The 17,791-nt window shown below is 44.2% G+C and overlaps 1 protein-coding gene across 2 annotated transcripts in view; it reads right to left on the reverse strand.

The window, feature by feature from the left end:
- The window catches only part of LOC117054012, a 69,186-nt gene extending 55,349 nt beyond the window's left edge, over nucleotides 1-13,837 (reverse strand). For both annotated transcript variants that reach the window (XM_033162459.1, XM_033162452.1), the window contains exon 1: nucleotides 13,708-13,837. The gene's annotated coding sequence lies outside the window, so the exon portion shown is untranslated. The remainder of the gene's footprint in view (nucleotides 1-13,707) is intronic.
- Between the last annotated feature and the right edge of the window lie 3,954 nt (nucleotides 13,838-17,791).

Here is a 17,791-nt window from a genome sequence, read left to right on the forward strand (position 1 = left end):
GCCCCACTCACCTCACAGAGTGTTTGTTGCGGGGGAGGAAGGGAAAGGAGAATGTTAGCCGCTTTGAGACTCCTTCGGGTAGTGAAAAGCGGGATATCAAATCCAAACTCTTCTTCTCTTCTTCTTCTTATGGGATGCGGGTGGTGCTGTGGGTTAAACCACAGAGCCTAGGGCTTGCCGATCAGAAGGTTGGTGGGTCGAATCCCCGCAACGGGGTGAGCTCCCATTGTTTGGTCCCAGCTCCTGCCAACCTAGCAGTTCAAAAGCACAAAGTGCAAGTAGATAAATAGGTACCGCTCCGACGGGAAGGTAAATGGCATTTCTGTGTGCTGCTCTGGTTCGCCAGAAGCGGCTTAGTCATGCTGGCCACATGACCCGGAAGCTGTACACCGGCTCCCTTAAAATTAAGCAATTCCAGCATCCTTCCAGTTAGGCAACAAGTTTCCCATATTTTGATCTTATTCTTCCTATCCTCCCCTACTCAACATACCCAGAGCAGTGAATGGCCTGCTTTTGCATGGTCAGGCACTTATACAAGGACACTTAAAAAAAAAAACCTTCATTCCTCTCCTGCCAGGAATTCTTTGCCAGAACAGTGCATACAAAAGTTTTCTTCAATGCTTGTGGCCTGTCCTCTTTATTCAGCTCCCTGAATGTGTTCACACTGGCATTTTTCCTTCGCTGATCAGCTACACTGAACACAAGCAACAGCCAAACAACTTCTTCACAGAACAAACGCAGTGTATCTTGACAAAGTCCCCCATAATATTCTTGCAGAGAAGTTGGTAAAATGTGGGCTGGGCAAGGAAACTCTTAGGCAGATTTGTAGCTGGTTGACTGACCAAACCCAGAATGCTCACAATAATGGTTCCTCATCATCCTTGGAAATAGTGACAAGTGGGGTACTGAAAGGTTCTGTCTGGGCCTGTGGCTGGTCAATATCTTTAGATACAACGACTTGGATGAAGGAAGTGAGCAGGTGCTCATGAAATTTGCAGATGACGCCAAACTGGGAGGGGTAGCCGGTGCCACAGAAGACAGAATGGGGATTCAAGATGGCCTTAACAGACTGGAGAACTGGGCCCAAATTAACAGAATGAAATTCAATAGGGACAAATGTGAGGTTCTACACTTAGGCAGGAACAACGAGCTGCATAAATATATGAGGGGGGGCACCTGGATTGCCCGTCATACATCTGAAAAAGATCTAGGGGTCTTAGTAGTGTTTTTGCTTCCCCCCCAAAAAAAGCACTGCCTCTGATATGCTATACAAGGGGCTAAGAATCTTTTTTCCAAATAAAGTTCCAATAAGCTAGAGCTGGACAACCCGTGGAATGCCAGATGTTGCTGGACTACAGCTCCTATAATATCTGAATATTAGCCATGTTGGCTGGTGTTGATGAGAGTTGGAGTCCAACAACATCTAGGGGCCCCATCCCTGCAATACACCATAGGTGCTATTTCCCTTATAAAAAGCTGATTAGCTATGTACCTGTGTAAAAATGTAGGTGTTATTGTCAGTTGTTAAATAATGCTGGTAGGGTATCAAGTATCTAAACGGCTCTCAAAGATGGCCGTGCATATAAGCAAGCCAAGCAGAAACTGGTCTTTGGTGCTGATAGAACATCAGGTGCAAAGGGGAGCCAGGTCTGTAAGAGAACTACTTGGAAACAGTAATTTCGAAAACCCACCCATGATAGCTCTCTTTCGTTTTAGAAACAAAACCTTTGTTTTAAACATGAAGGGTAAATTACTCTGTCGTTTTAAAGTCTGGACTCTAGGAGAATGATAATACATATTCCTTACACAGACAGAACAGTCCAACAAGCACTGATTTTTGAGCAGCCTATATTCAAAATATTACTTGGTCACTCCTTCATGTACACTCAGGGTTTTCAAAAGTGTGACATTTGCTAAGCTGGAGAGTCATGGGCAGTTGTTAGGAAATAGTTCCTAATGCTGCTCATAGGGTTGAAACTGGGTAAACGTGCTGGCATCCAATGCAATGTCCCTATTTTTCACTGTGCTTTCTTCCCACTGTTTAAAAACTGTGCTCATATTACATGAAGACCAGAAGGGACCACTTCCAGTTACCTTTTTGGATGACCACTTAGCCCAGGGGTAGAGTACTTTTTTCTGGCAGGTAGGCAGAACCACCCACTGTCAGTCACCTGACACCAGGTGATGCTTCCCTTTGAGGCACCAATTGCCCCTGTTTTTCCAGAGTTCCCTGGGGAAAGGGACTGATCCGCTAAACTACTCTTGGAATTGTACCTCTGTGAAGGGAATAGGGGTCTCCGAGCAGCTCTCAGCACCCTTAACAAACTACACTTCCCATGATTCTTTGGAGGAAAGCCATGACTGCTTTAAGTGCATAGTGCAGGTCTTCTGAGAATCATCCCTGAACCTAAGGGGTTGGAGCCTCAGGGACTGGAATGTGGAGTCACAGGCTAAAGAACAATGTTTTAGAGGTCCCCCAGACAAATACCTCATATTATGATAAAACTGAATGCAACTGAATGCTCTCCCATATTAAAAATCCCTGCTAGATGTCAAAGTCAGTCTTTACCCTGATATACTCATTTTCTACATGTAGGAACATAATGTGCTTTTAATTGTAGTGTAATAACAGTGGCTTATGGCACCCAAGGAAAGCAAGGGAGATCAGAGGGGTTGAACTCACAACCCCAAGGGCTAAAACCTGGTAAGCGTGCTAGGCTTAAGCTACTAAGCTACAGTGTACTGCACTAGTCTTTAAATATCTCTGTACCACCACTGCACATCCCCTACATCTGCTGTCATGGAGGCACTGCCCATATTTGGGCGAATACATTGGAGTAAATGACTTTTAATTATTATGCTTCCAGTGTGGAGAACCACCATAGTGAAGTGCCTTCAGGCAGCCTTCGCTTGAGGGCTGCAATGCTCAAAAGCTTAAGCTTCTTCCACACAGAAAATGTCAGCTTTCTGCATTAGTGCTGCTTAAGGAACTTCAAAAAAACCACAACCCAGTATCGAGCTGCTACCCAGAACACTAACAAAGCTGCAAGCCAAATAGTGCAGATTCATGCAAAGTGAGCGTGAACGGCCACTGAACTCTGTGGGATTCTTTGAAGAATTATAGGATCCTGAGGGCTATCTTACAGAGTCATTTGAAATCTAGAGATTTTGGTTCCAGCTCTTGATAAAAATCAAATGTCTATGAAGGTAGTAAGAGGGGATTTAAAATAAAAAAAGAAAAGAGGGGGGGGGAAAGAAAAACCAAGACAAACATTAATGCAATGTTACTGAGAGAAGCAAGGAGCTTTGCTAAAGCTAATGTATTTTAATAATGTTATAACCTTCCCAACTGCAAACAGAGACACAGCAAGAGAGACAATTTCAGCAGTGGTTTGCACCATTTCCATGCAGAGTTAGTTCCTTAGACAGGCAGGGAAGGTTTCATCACAATGAATCGTTCACTATATAGCCATGCCTACCCCGTCAGACAAGAATGAATGGACATGTCAGAGATCACTTCACTCCCCACTATACCAATGTCCACAGAAAGTAGAGTGTCTCGCAACACACCCTCCATGGAATTGATGACTTGATGGTTTAGGTGCTGTTTTCCTGCCTTGGTGCTGAACATGGGCACTGGATGGAATGATCAGTGATGCTCATGACAAATGTGTGGGCCACCCCTTCACAGGATTCAAGGTCAACCAGCATTTGGTATGGGAAGGCCTTTGGTCCTGAAGGGCTATGAATTCACCTTGCTATAGGTAATCTGTTGACCAGCTGTGAGCAGTGTTTGACAACACCAGAAGCTTTTCTGCTACCTGAGCGTGTTCCAATCACCAGGTACTTACTTAGCAACCAATGTGATGATGGCGTCATGTTCCACAAACCACTTTTCCTGAAATCTTCTCTCTTTTATAACCAATATCCTCGGGACATGATCCTAGCATATCTGGAGATCCTAACAGGATCTCAAATGCTTTGCTTTAAGTGTAAATCACTTCCACGCAATACCATTAACTCAACTGACAATTCTCAAGTAATACTGTTGTTGTTAAGTCGTTCAGTCGTGTCCAACTCTTCGTGACCCCATGGACAAGAGCACGCCAGGCACGCCAATCTTTCACTGCCTCCCGCAGTTCGGCCAAACTCAAGTAATACAGTAGTTAATAAATTTCACATCTAATGGCATCTCTCTGTGCGTTTCTCCTCGGAACTGACCCAAACCCCTCAGCACCAATGCTATGCTTGTGTTCAGCATTTACCAATATTCCACTCATCTGCACTGCAGTCATGCATGCATCCGTCTGTCAGCGCAGGGCTTGCACAGCAGGCGCTCTGTACAGACAGGGGAGCAAAGTCAGCACAATGTGTCAGTCCTGTGTATGGGGGATTTTTCTCTCCTGGCACTTCCACATCAATACTAAAGCAGCAAATCAGGAGTGTAGGAAGCTCTTTGTGAAACACGCCCCAAGCGTTGCTAAGACATAAGAATTCGCGTGCTCTGTTAAGTAAACAAATTGCTCATTCAGAAGATGATGCTTTACCAAAATTACTCACTGAAAATCCTTTAGAAGTCAAGCGAGGTACTATAGGCATCAGCATTCATTAGGAGGGCTGTTATTATGTCATGTCTTGTATTGATTTCAAAAGGCAAAGGTTGAACAACTCAACTGTCACTCAGTAAAGGTACTTGATTTGGGCAAATGCCAAACTGGGAGAAAACTGTATAAGTTCTGGACCTCATAAAATCATTTTACACACCCTTTAACAAACTGCCTTCAACTTCAGGTTTTATATTTCAATGCACTATTTCTGCAGTGGCTAAGTTTGTGATTATGGCACAAAATGGAATGATGCCCTTAGATGGAGTATTGCACTGTCACAGCCCAAGTCTTACTACGCAACCAAAGACTTACAGGGAGACATAATATGGCAGGGAACATGGATTTTGGCACCCTAAGAATTTAAATATGTTTGTTATCAATGAAAACACATATCTTTGTTTTTGCACAGAGAAACTTCTAATATGCATTGGCAGCATCTGCCAAAATCAAGCTGACCAATGGGCTCTTTGCAGGTACTGCTACAGCTTATAGGGAGCCAGAGTAACATTCAGACTGCTTGGTTGTTGTAATAAATTTTACAAATTATGTGTGTGATTTTTATGCCATTATGCAAATTTAGCAACATCTGTGTACAACTATACCCAGCATTTGGGTTCTCCTAGTATAGAGTATCTGAAGATATAGTGGCAGAAACCTGAGATGGAAAGGGCACCAGAAACCTCTTTTAGCAGGAAAAGGCACAAGGGCCAGCCCTACCATTAGCCAGAGTGAGGTGATCACATCAGGCAGCAGATGCTCAAGGACTTATCAGCGGCAGCCCCCAGCCACAAGCTCCTCTGTTTGAAAGCAGAGTTGTATATGGCACACGGTCTATCCTGCACCTTTTAAACTAGTCTGCTTTTCTTTGGTGTGGGGTGTGACACTGGCCTATTGCCAGTACTTAAGTAAAAAAAGATAACTGCCAGCCTAGTCAGCTCCCTTCTTGTACTTTGCCTCAGACAGCAATATGTTTTGAGCTGGCCCCGATGGGCACTTCCAAACAAAAATAAAATGCCAGCGTAGCACTAGCTCATTCTAAATAAGCTAGATCTAGTCTAAGGGGCTGCCCAAGATAGTTTGCCACTCGAGGCCAAACACATTGGCAGTTGACTCTTATGTCAACACTGGCATTGAGGCAGCATTCTACACCACACCCAGGATAGCTCAGTTGGTGCCGAGTAGCTTGCATAGCACACACAGATCAGCCCTCCACAATTTGCCACCACTCCTTGCTTCCCGAAACTTGTCACCTGAGGCAGCTACCTCACTCTGCCTAATGGCAGAGCTGACTCTATTTCCCACGCATGTGATAACATTTCACTTCTGCTCAGAAGATTTCACCTGCCCAACCCCTTTCCATTGAAGTGCTCCTTCCACTGCTGAGTTCCTCCCTCAGAAAAATGGGCACATGTGTATAAACTAGTTTTAGAGCACACCATTAATATTTTAATTAAATTCACTCACAGTGCAATCCTATATACGTCAGCTCTGAAGTATGTCCCATTGCATTCAGCAGGGCTTGCTTCCAGGTAAGTTGGTACAAGACTGTAGCCTCAGTTGCCAAAACACATCATTGTAAAGTCTTCTGGGCTTTGCAAGGACAGAGGGCGTAAATGCTTTAGGAAGAGGAGGAGGAAAGAAAATACTCCATGGTTTCATAATCAGAAGCTCCATTTCAATTAACTAAATTATGGGACTGTAAATAAAATAATCCAGTCAATAATATGAGTCCATCATGTTGCATTAGCATCACAGGCTAAGTGAGTGATAACAGGGCACAGAATTAATCGGATGTGACAGGAAGCTGCAACTGCACCACCCTGATGAAGGCCCCCAAGCAGTATCCTTTTCCAGAAAGCCACTCAGCCCTAAATGAAACAACAACCTGGCCTGCAAAATCGTGACCTTAACTAACATATGCAAGTGATTGCCAATACTTTTATGGGGGGGGGGCCTCAAATGGCTTTTGGACTTTGTTTGTCAGTTCCAATCCCTGCTCCTGGTGTGAACACCATTTCTGCCTTTAAAAATGTTATCATGCAGTTTACTGCTTACTGAATGATGAGTTCATAAGAACATAAGAGCCTCTGCTGGATCAGCGAAAGGCTCATCCAGCCCAGAATCCTGTTCTCAAAGCAGCCAATCCAATGCTCATGGGAAGCCCACAAGTAGGACCTGAGTGCAGTAGCATTCTCCCACATGTGACCCCAGCGACCGGTACTCAGAGGCTTACTCTGAGGCTGGAGGCAGTACACAGGCATCTTGACTAGTAGCCATTCATATCCTTATCCTCCATGTCTACTCAACTTTTATAGCCATCTCTACATCTTGCGGCACTGAATTCCAGAGTTTAAACACTTCCTTCTGTCTGTTCTGCATCTCCTAACATTTAGCTTCAATGGGTGATCTCAGGAAAGAGGGGGGGGGGAGTGGCTTCTATCCACAATTCCCATCATCCCCAACCACTGGTCCTGTTAGCTAGGGATGGTGGGAATTGTAGTCTCAAACATTTGGAGGGCCGGAGTTTGCCTGTGCCTGCTCTAGCCGCTCGATCATTTTGGTTGCCCTTTTCTGCACCTTTTCCCAGCTCTACGATGTCCTTTTTCAGGTGTGGCCAGCAGAACAGAGCACAGTACACCAAGCGCAGCTGCACCATATAGATATGATAATGGCAGTTTCATTTTGCAATCCCTTTTCTAATTATCCCTAATGTGAAACTTGCCTTTTTCACAGCTACAACACAGTGGGTCAACATTATCATTGTGCCATCCACCACAACCCCAAGATCTCTTTCCTGGTCAGTCAAAGCCAGGTCAGTTCTCATGAGCATATATGGGAAGTTAGGGATTTTTGCCCCAACAACCTGCATCACTTTGCACTTAACATTGACTTTGCTACCCACAGGTGATCCTGCGGGCAAATATATTGCTGGCTCCATATTAAACCATAGTCTTTAAACTACCTGACTGGCAAAAAGTACCACCAGGTAGTACCTTTGCAGCCAGAAAAAAATTCAATGAGGACATAGGTGGTTTATTCTGATAGAACATGCTGGCCTCTTTCAGACGTAATCTAAACTGTGGTTTCATGTTTTACAAGTGGCTGCATCAGAGAAGAGGCAGGGGGAGGGGGGCACATAAGCCCAAGGCTCACTGGTGTAATGCTAAGCCAAGTCTAACATTACATCTGAACCAGATCATTGTGAAGGGAAGACCTAGTGAAATTCACACTAGGAAAGGTTTACAAATCTGAGCACTAGGAAAGGCTGCCAATATATTTTTTATTGTTCCTGTGCATGCAATTTCTATTATATTATACAGAATTTTATTAACTTAATTTTATTTGGTTGTTTAATAAAATTTGAATATCACTTAGCTCTGAAGAAAACCTCTCAGCAATTCACAAATATAAAATACACATTAAGACTGTTACCAAAAAATGTTAAAAACAAGTTTAAAAAGCAGAATGAATAAAATCAACAGTTAAAAGCATAGATTATAACCATACATCTATATATATAAAATCCATCAAGCTGCATGTTTGTTTGTTTTCGCCTTTCTCTGTAACCGCTTAGCCAATTCCATTCAAATTTGGGCACAACGTTCCATGGCCATATGGGAGGGATCATATCTACTTACATTGTACAAATACCACACCTTTCCCAGGTAAAAATGTGATTTTGTGCAAACAAATCTAGCGCCCTCCAGTGGACGTCAAAGACCACAGCAGTCATCTCATTTCACCACCACACCCCACCCGCCTCTGGCCCCTCCTCCTGCTCTTCCTATGTCGTCACCACCCTCCCCCTACACCTTCTCCTCCTACAAACCACCATAGTCGACAGTCGCTGACCTGCAGACATCGGTGAGCGGATGGAGAAGTGGGGGGAGGGGTAGACGGCAACTGCGGTGGGGTGCGGGGGGTTCCTGGGGGGAGGGGAGCAAAACGCCTTCCCCCGGGGACACGGGGGGGTGGTTGGGAGGGTCCCCAGACTCACCAAGACACATACGCAGCCCTGCAGACGATTCCCCAGCCAAATAGAGCACGTGGGAGGCAGAAGGCCAGGCGTGGTGGTGCTAGGATCCAGGAGGATCGTGAGACTGTGCATGAGTAGGGTTTTTCCCTTAATACTGTAATAATAAAACAAACCCTTTTCCCCGTGTGCCACAGTCTACAGGAACCGTCCCTATCTCCAAAGCTGATATTAGTCTTTGGAAATAAGCTTTTATTTAGGTGAAAATTAAAAACTAATACAGATGTTACATGGTTAAGAAATTAAGGAAAATTACAGGTTTTCCAACCAAACAGATCTGGAGAAAGATTTCATTCCAACTCCATATATGGTAGTCAGACCCTAGCGATCAAAAGCTTTCCATTGAGACAGTGTATAAAAGCTTTCCATTGAGACCGCTGCATAATAAAACCTATTGCCCCCTTACTGCAATTCTTGATAGTATGAAGAGTTGATCTAGCATCAGTAGCTTGATAACTTTACCAACACAAGTAGTAAGGCAAAAGCCTCATTGAAGGGTGTAAGAAGCCTGTTCGGTGTTTTCCTAATTGCAGCCATTTCCTCTTGGGCTGCATAATTAAAAGGCAATAGGAAATTCAAACCAGATTACAAGCAATTAATAGTCTAGGCAATTTCACACACACACACACACACACACACACACACAACAACAACAACCAAATAAAGCTACAGTCGCGTCCCCCCCATCCCCCCACATTTTAATAAGAGTAGATGAACACATAACCAGATAGATATTCTTCAGGAGTGGGACAAAGTGAAGGTCTCTCTCCAATAAATACTCTCGGACCAAAATATATGCATCTTCTGTAGCCATGCTGATCATACTTCTGGGGGTTTGTTTTCGCTTTTCTAAAGTACAGCTTTAAGAATGATGAAAACCTGCAAAATGTCCTCAATATCATTGTATCCACTGATGGCTTTGGTTATATTCTTGGTGGCAAACCAGGGTTTGCATCTGAACTGGACATAAAAGTTGAGGGATACAGAATAATGTTTAGTCTATGACCCCAATAATTGGTAACCCACCTGTTCTTATCTGCATAAATTAGTCATCCAGTTAGCTATGCTTTATAAGGTGGCAAACTCTTTAGCTTGGCTTGCTCAGAATCACTCTTCTTTCAAACATTCTGTGCATCTCATTCATATTAACATCTCCCACCTTTGAGTAAATATGTTGATTTCTCAGTTTCCCATCACTTTGCTTTGGGGAAAATATCTTAGTATGTTTTTCCTCCATCAGCATATGCTTCCTCCAGCACACATATTGCACTTCCCATTTCCATCTGCATGTGAGATGCCCCTGTCAGCAAGCCACATTAAAACCAATGGTCCTAAAAGCTCCACAGCAGACCAAGTACAGTGGTACCTCTGGTAACGAACTTAATTCGTTCCGGATGTCCGTTCTTAACCTGAAACCATTCTTAACCTGAGGTACCACTTTAGCTAATGGGGCCTCCTGCTGCCGCTGCCACACAATTTCTGTTCTCATCCTGGGGCAAAGTTGTTAACCCGAGGTATTACTTCTGGGTTAGCGGAGTCTGCAACCTCAGGTGTTTGTAACCTGAGGTGTTTGTAACCTGCTGGGGTACCACTGTATTATTAGAAAATTGTGTTCACATTTTATAATTGGCATACAAACTTGTATTTGTGCTGACCCATGCTAAAAAATTACAGCTTCAGCTTCCAGGTTCTCAAAGAGTGCAGAATATGGAATGCCATGTAAACAGAGACCCAGGTCAGACCCAGACATAAGAGATATACAATCCTTTCACAAGGATGACATGATGTGAACTTGCCCATGCCATTTTCATGTGCACATTCCCTATACCTGCAGTTCAGAAGCGGTGGAAATGGCAATAACACAGGCTCATGCAGAGATACCACAATGCCTGTCGGCCTTGTATTTGCAGCCTCAACACCTGCAAGGCTGCATCCCCATTCTTTAGAATACACATAGGACATTGCAGTAATTATTTGGGGGGCATGTAAAGTTTAACTTTACAAGGCGCTCATTCTTGGCAAAAAAAGGGGGGGACAGGTACCAAGGATGACCTCATTGCTATCATCTGACACAAGTGAAAATGTCTTTCACATCATCTGCTACCAAATTCTTCCAATTGGAGATGCCAAGGATTTAACCTGGGACCAGAGCTGTCAACCTTCCCTTTTTTGCAGTGGGAAACAGCCATAGCTATCAACCTTCCCTTTTTTTGCAATGGGAAACGGCGCTGGAATAAGGGAATTTCCTGCAAAAAAGGGAAAGTTGACAGCTATGATTGGGACCTTCTGCATGCCAAGCATGTGCTCTCACTGAGCTATGGTACCTGCATTGGGAACAACAGCTGAGCTCTGTGCAAGTGCAATGCCCATCCCAGAGAACAACCTCTCGCTATCCTGTGCCATGCATTGTGTAATATCTAAAAGCTGTATCAGCAAAGATACAATTGGTACAAAGTTGTTACGAACGCTGCTTGTAAGGCATTTTACCATTCCAAGTCTTTCACAGGGCTCACAACCCCATGAGGTAGGCAAGGCTGAGTGATTCCTATGCAACAAAAAATACAGTGAAGGTGAGAATCTAGGACTTGCCTTCAAATCACCCCCACAAGTCCATTTTTGACATGATATTTGAATTAAGGCTCTCCTCGACTTTTTGTTCCCCTCTTTTATGAGTGCCACAGCAAATAAATGCAAAGAACACCCAAGCCTGAAGGAACAATTGTGAATTAGATTTCTGCTGTGTAATTATAATTGAAGAGGTGTAGATTTGGCTTTGGCTGGTTATTTATAGATTCACATTGGAATTCTATTTATACTTGACATTTTCCAATAATCCAATGAAATAACTCCCCACAAGCATTCAAAGAGATGACCTTGCCAATGCCTTCTGGGGCTTCAAATCCATATGTATAAAAGAAAGAGACAAATATATTATGAATCAGAGTGGTGAAAGGAAAAATGAGTCACATCCTCCTGATTCAAAGGGTGAGCAGCTCTCTTTTCTTTCTTTTTTTAAAAACACTTAAACCCCCGTTACAAGAAGTATGAAATCAGCTATCCCAGATGGGGAAACAATCATCCAGAAATGTACGCATTTTCTGCCCCGCTGCTCTGAGAACACTTAGCATTTTTCCTACTACAGATGCTGAGCTATCACAATAATTGACTGAAAAGTGTTTGGATTTCCCTTAAATCATTATAAAAGCAGGGAAATCCTATTTTTCAATATATCCAACAGGAACAGTGCTTTTTGCATTGGTGAGTGTAGTATGGATGATCATGTACTTAAACAACCCTTGCATGCAAATTTCCACAGGGAGGTAAAAATTCATCCTTTGTATAGTATCTTTGTTTCACCTCTAGGGTTTATTATTTTAAAAAATCATACTTTCATTCAGTCTATCATTAATGTTAGAAATCATTATTAATAAGAGGACAATAGGTACAACGAAAAGGCATGGTGAGTCGACCCCAGACTGTAGGAACTGTCTGTTGAGCATCAGAAACAGTCAGGAAAGGAGTTAATGCATTTTGGAAGCAAAGCCTTGCCTCTGCAATGTGACAATTCCGATATGGATGCAGCTGGCTGTTTGGCAGGTAACAGACCTAGTAGCAAAAGGATTGGGTCTGTATACCAGAGCAGATACTCTGATAATGTAAGATGTGGTTTCTATTTATTTAATGGTGTTCTTGACTTGCTATTTCAAGGGGGTGGGGGATGACCAGAACACAGGCAAATAAGAGAAGGCACTGCCTGCTCACTAACCTCTTGTAGCTCTCCCTTTCACTCTACGCAGCCATTTGCCTTTGTAGCAAAGACTATGCTACAGCCCTGCAAGCTTGGGTCAGTATAGCCAGGTTTGCTTTGGAAACCAATTCCTTCCACGCAGTCTTTCTGAACAAAGCTATTCCTTTAATAAACCCGCAAACTTCCACAAATCTGTCTTCTTATGACAACTAGCCCCACTGATGAAATCCCTACCAGACAAGGTATGGCAGAATGAGGATTTCTAAATTATTATTATTATTATTATTATTATTATTATTATTATCATTTAAGTTATAAGTACATAAAAGGTGGAGATACAAATACATGGAAAGGAGAAATGGATGCTAATTTGTAACGAGAAAGAAAAACGTTCTGAGAAGTAACTCAAGCAGACTCTTAAAATGAATACTAAATGTCTGGTTTATGCAAGGTGGCAGCTTTTTCTTTTCCAGGAATCATTCTTAAAACCATGGCAGAGTCAAGCAGGAAACAACTGGTGCATGATTGTGGAATCCCCAACTGACAAGTGGTTGCTGCAGCTTTGGTTCCGAGGCACCCCTTCCCTTTACACACGGTGGACCTTATTTTAAATGGATGTGTTCTTTTTTTCCAGAACACCGCAGTCCCATAAACCACCATGGATAGCCAGAACTCCAAAGAGCCTCATGCACAGTTCTCTGGTGTAGCCTATAAATTATTCTTATTATTACTATAAATTAAAATGAATCAGGCACCTTTCACACAACGGGCACAAAACCGTGAGTATCTGCATACAGAACTTAACCCTGCAAAGCACTCGACGAACAGCCTTCATGCCAAAGTGGGAAGTTTCATCGCCTTCACGCCTTTCCTCCACAACCCAGCCCCACCAACCCCTCTGCCAGTTCAGCTTCCTCGCTCCCCCTTCGGAAAAAACTCCGTCCCCAACTTTAATGCCTTTTTTTGATCTGCAAACCTTCACGCACCAAACAGCCGTCGCTTGGCGGTTGCGGGGGGGGGGGGAATCCGCAAGAGCCGGGATGCGCCTTATTGATTGTGTGCAGTGCGCGCACAATAGAGGCAAGGAAGGAAGCTGCACACACACACACACGGCAACAACCACAACCCCAAACGGGGAAGGAGCGCCCATCCACGCCACAATGTAGCAAGTCACACGTCGCAGCTACCCCGCTTCCATTTTGGCAAGTTCCCCCTCACCCCTTTTTCCCCTTCCATTCCCGCCCCCCCCCCCGCCCCTGCTCTACACACGCGGCTTTTGTTCCCCTGCCGTCCCCTGCTGAGCCTCCCGGTTCCTTTACCTGGAGCGCTTCTGCCAGGATGTTTCGCCTCGCCGCTTTTGTTGCGCCCGCTCTCCGTCTTCGGCTCCAGCCGCTGCTGCACCTTGCGCGGCGGATAAGCGAGCCCTCCTCTTCCCACTTCTCCTCCTCCTCCTCCTCCCTTGCTGAGCTTGTTGCAGGCTGGCGGGCAGCCTCTGGTTTAGTCCGTCGCCACAGCAACCCCCGGCGAGAGAGGAGCAGCGGCCGCGCTGATTGGGTAGCTGCGGCATATATGCAAAAGAGGCGAAGGGGGCCGGGCCTGGGAAGGAGCTTCTTCGCCGGGGCGTGTCGTAGGCGAGCGCGAGGGATGCACCTGCTGGGATCCCACGGAGCTGCTATTCCAGAGGGCGAAGCGGGCGGGGAAGGAAGGGGTACTTCCAGGGGCAGGAGAGAGGGCAAGGTTGCGCTAAAGGGGCTTCGCTGAGCCAAATGCTCGTTTCACTCCCCCTGGAAGCAGGTTTATGTCCAGGGAGATAACGCCAGACAAAAGATTTAGAGATATCTTATCTCGCGCAGAGAATGCCATTCTTGAATATTGGCAGAGGAGGGGCAGTGTTGGTCTGCTGCAGCGGGGAACAAGGAACAGTCTCGCGTGGCACCTCAGAGACTTCCACAAGTTGACTGTGGCAAGAGGATAAGCATTCGTGGGTTACAGTTGGAGCCGCTGCTGTATATGGTCCACAAAAAGCTTGTGCCAACGCCGGAATAAATTTGTGACCCTTTGTTATCATTCTCAAAGTTGAAGGTGCTACCACTGCTGTTTATGGATGCTTTTGGGACTTTGGAGTCCCAAAGGGCCAAGGTCGTATGGGATTTTCATGAGGGGCCGAATGAGCTGACATTCAGTGAAGAGAATTGCCAACAGGTTAGAGTTAGGTCAAGGTTTAGTCCTATTTTCCATATCAGCTTCCAGTTCTGCCAAAACAACAACAACAACAACAACAAAAAACAACAAGATACCTGAATATAGTGCAATTATTATTACTATATTAAGTTTGTGTACTGCCCTTCATCCAAATATCACAGGGCGGTTCACAATAGGTTCATAATAGGCCAAAGGGAGCAATGTAATCCCCAAATAGGGTACAAATTCTGACTAAACAAAAGAAGTTTCTGACAAAGCTGTTTGACAGTGGCCTGGACTACCTTGGAAGGTAGTAGACTCTTCTTCATTGGAGGTTTTTAAATAGTGTCAGGGATTCTTTAGCTGTCATTTCTGCAGGGGGTTGAACTAGATGACCATTGGGGTTCCTTCCAACTCTACAATTCTGATTCTTAGTGTTGTCATCTTAGTCATCTTCACAAAAAAATCTGCACATGCAGCTCTTTGCATAGTCTTTTGACCCGTCCTGACCCAAGTGTTGTTTCTCAATTGATAACACTATACTTTCTTTGACCCCCTGGGAGTAAAATGATACTGTGTTTTTAAAACATTGTATTTTATTATGCCTGATTTACTACGGGGCTGTCCAAAAACAAGGCACTGTTGCCCAGTAAGAAGAATATTTTATTTATGCATCCATTCTACCCCATTTACAAGACTCGAGATGGATTAGAGTGTCAGAACAGCATGTGTTAAACACCTGTTGAAAACAGAATATATGTGTTTTTTTAATGGAGCAATGTGACTTGTCCAGTGTGCTGTCAATGCAAAGGCAGTTATCACAACATCTAATTTATCCTTCATTTCTTTGAATATATATAAATACACCTAATTCTGTTTCCTGGAAAAAACACACCAGTAGTTTCTCAGTAAGCTTTGTGCATTTATTCACACAATAGCTGAGAAAGAATCTTTTGGGCTTGGAACCTACTGACATCAGTTTGACAGCCCACTGAGATATGTTAAAATAAGCTGCTGCCTGTGCTAACTTTGCTTTTCAAGGAGCCCTTTATTACCACAGATCTCTAGTTACTGGAGGTCTGAATTAAGGTGGGAAACAGGGTTTATTAGGAAGGAAGTACCAGGAGCAAATGACTAGATGGTGTCAAGATTCTGCTTGTTCAGGGACAATAATCTGCCTGTTTTTGTTTAAAGTGATGGTTCTCCATTGTAGGAACCTGTGACGTATAGGACTCTTTTGCTTCCCACAGTTATCAAAATGAATTTTCCAAATGTGTTCTGTGGCCATTTTGTCGCTTGAGGCACTGTGTGCAGATGAATGGCTGTTATTTGTTATTTCTCTAATTTGTATCTTTCAGAGGTTCACTACTTCGACTGTAACAACACTGCCCCAGCCAAGCAGTATTATCTTAAGGTGGGAGGCAGGGTGGGATGTGATTCAACAAATTGTTTCAATTCATCAAAACTCCAAAATTGTACAATATAAAATGGCCTCATGGGCCAGTTTGGACAGCAGGCTTATTCCCTTCCCTCAGAGAATGTGTGCTAGTCTGAGGTGAATGCATCAGAGATGACAGAACCTCTGCTCTGAACTTTCTTGGCCTCTGATGGGCTCCCTGGGTGACATCTGCACCAGGACCCTCAAATAGATCCTTATTATTGCTGCCGTTATTGTTGATAATTTATGAATAACTTTTAACATGTGCACCAATATTATTTACGAACATCACAAAAAAGCTAAAAAGAGTTTTTGAAAACAGTGGGAAAATAATTGAACACAAAATACAAAGTCAACACGGATGGCAGAGGCCTTTTCACTCAGCTGGAAAAACACGTTGAAACAAAAATGTCTTCATTTCTTTCTGGGAAGTACACAGTGGCACTTGTCATATCTCAGCTGTAATGCTATTCCACACCAAAGGGGCAGCCACATTGAAAGCCCTGCTCTGAGTTTCTGTGGGACGTGTTTCTCATATTTTTGGAACTTTCAGGAACAGCTCTCCCAAAGACTGGGTGTATAAAGAGGATAAGGTGGTCTCTCAAGCAGTCTGGTCCTGAGCTGTATAAGGCCTTATATGTCAGTACTAGAACCCTAAACTCGGCCTGGTAGCTGAGTGACAGCCCATGCAAATCCTGCAAACAAGGTGTTAAATGCTGGTGGTAGTTTGCCCCCACAAGCAGCATAGCTACCACCTTCTGCATTAGCTGCAGCCTCTGAACAAACCTAAAGGGTAGCCCCACATAAAACACATTGCAGTAATCCAAGTTGCATGGGCTATCCTAGTCCAGGAGCAACCAAAGCTGGTAAAAGGCACTCCTAGTCACTAAGGGGACGCGGGTGGCACTTTGGTCTAAACCACAGAGCCTAGGGCTTGCTGATCAGAAGGCCAGCGGTTCAAATCCCCACAACGGGGTGAGCTCCCGTTGCTTGGTCCCTGCTCCTGCCAACCTAGCAGTTCGAAAGCATGTCTTTTTTTAAAATTTAATTGTTTATTGTACGAGAATTTTTACATATATTGTATAATCTCCGTCAAGTATTGAATTTCCCGTACAGTTTTTTCCTTTTTCCCTTCCCACCCCCCTCCCCACCCATGGTCCATTGCAAGGGTTCAAACGGGCACAGAGTCATTAATTTCCACCGAATGTCTTTTTTTCTGGTTGTTATTATCCATTGAAAATAGAGCTTCCATCTGGTCTTGATCATCGTAGCCTTGACCTTCCATGATGTTTCCTGTGTCGTGACTGCAACGATATCCGATTGGATAAAATAAAAAAAATAATTAGACCAGACCTCTTCTGTCCATTTTTTTCTATCCTTCCACCCCAGCGCTATTGTTGCCTTTCCTGCTGGAATCACTAGCCAGCCACTACACCTAGACACTGGTCCAGAGCCTTCTCCAGATCATGTAATATTTGCCAATTATTCATTCTTACATTATTTTTACTCCAAACCCAAACAGGAAATCTGCCCTCCCTGATTCATACTAGGTTACATGCAAACCGAAGACTCTTAATTCACATTGATGATTTGTGACTTCAGAACTGGGAAAGTGATAAATTCAGTGGCGGAGCTAGGCTCCGCGGCACCCGGGGCGGCAAAGGAAACGCCCCGGGGGCAGGGCATTGTGACGTCATGATGCCCCGCCCCCAGGGCGTTTCCGGGAGTGCCGCCGCCGCTTCTGCAGCCCCCTTTTAAGCCGAAGAGCCCGCTTTTAAGCTCTG

This window comes from Lacerta agilis, chromosome 1 (genome assembly GCF_009819535.1).
Source record: "Lacerta agilis isolate rLacAgi1 chromosome 1, rLacAgi1.pri, whole genome shotgun sequence".
NCBI lineage: Eukaryota > Metazoa > Chordata > Lepidosauria > Squamata > Lacertidae > Lacerta > Lacerta agilis.